Here is a 519-nt window from a genome sequence, read left to right as displayed (position 1 = left end):
ATCAATTTTTAATTTATAATTAAACTAATACTGATAAATAACATTGATAATGTAGTGTTCTAGGGAGCACATTGATGTAACTTAGTAACGAAGAAATATTGATAAGGATCCGATACAAGGATCGAAACGTATATTTGAATATAATAAAGAATTTGACACACAATTACACCTAGTGTTTAGACTCGATTTGGCATTGATACACATATTAATATTTTATTATTAAATACAAATTGTCATATTTTTTATATGTGTAAATTTGTTTGTAAGTAATATATATAAAATATATTATAATTTTTATGAATTTTTAACAAATTTTACGTGGGCTCCTAATGACCCGTTTACTGGTAACGAGTACAATACTGACGCCTAGTACTATTCGACGCGCATGCGCCAGAAACGCGTCCCGTCCGGCATCACTGACCCCCACCTGGTCGCTGATCGGGTGCATACGCTTTCTTGGCGTGTGAGGTGTCTCACGTGGTGACGTAGGCTCCTCCTGGCCCTCCACTATGCGCTCCG

The sequence above is a fragment of the Trachymyrmex cornetzi genome, unplaced genomic scaffold (assembly GCF_001594075.2).
Source record: "Trachymyrmex cornetzi isolate Tcor2-1 unplaced genomic scaffold, Tcor1.1 scaffold1759, whole genome shotgun sequence".
Lineage (NCBI taxonomy): Eukaryota > Metazoa > Arthropoda > Insecta > Hymenoptera > Formicidae > Trachymyrmex > Trachymyrmex cornetzi.
This window is presented reverse-complemented; position numbering follows the sequence as displayed.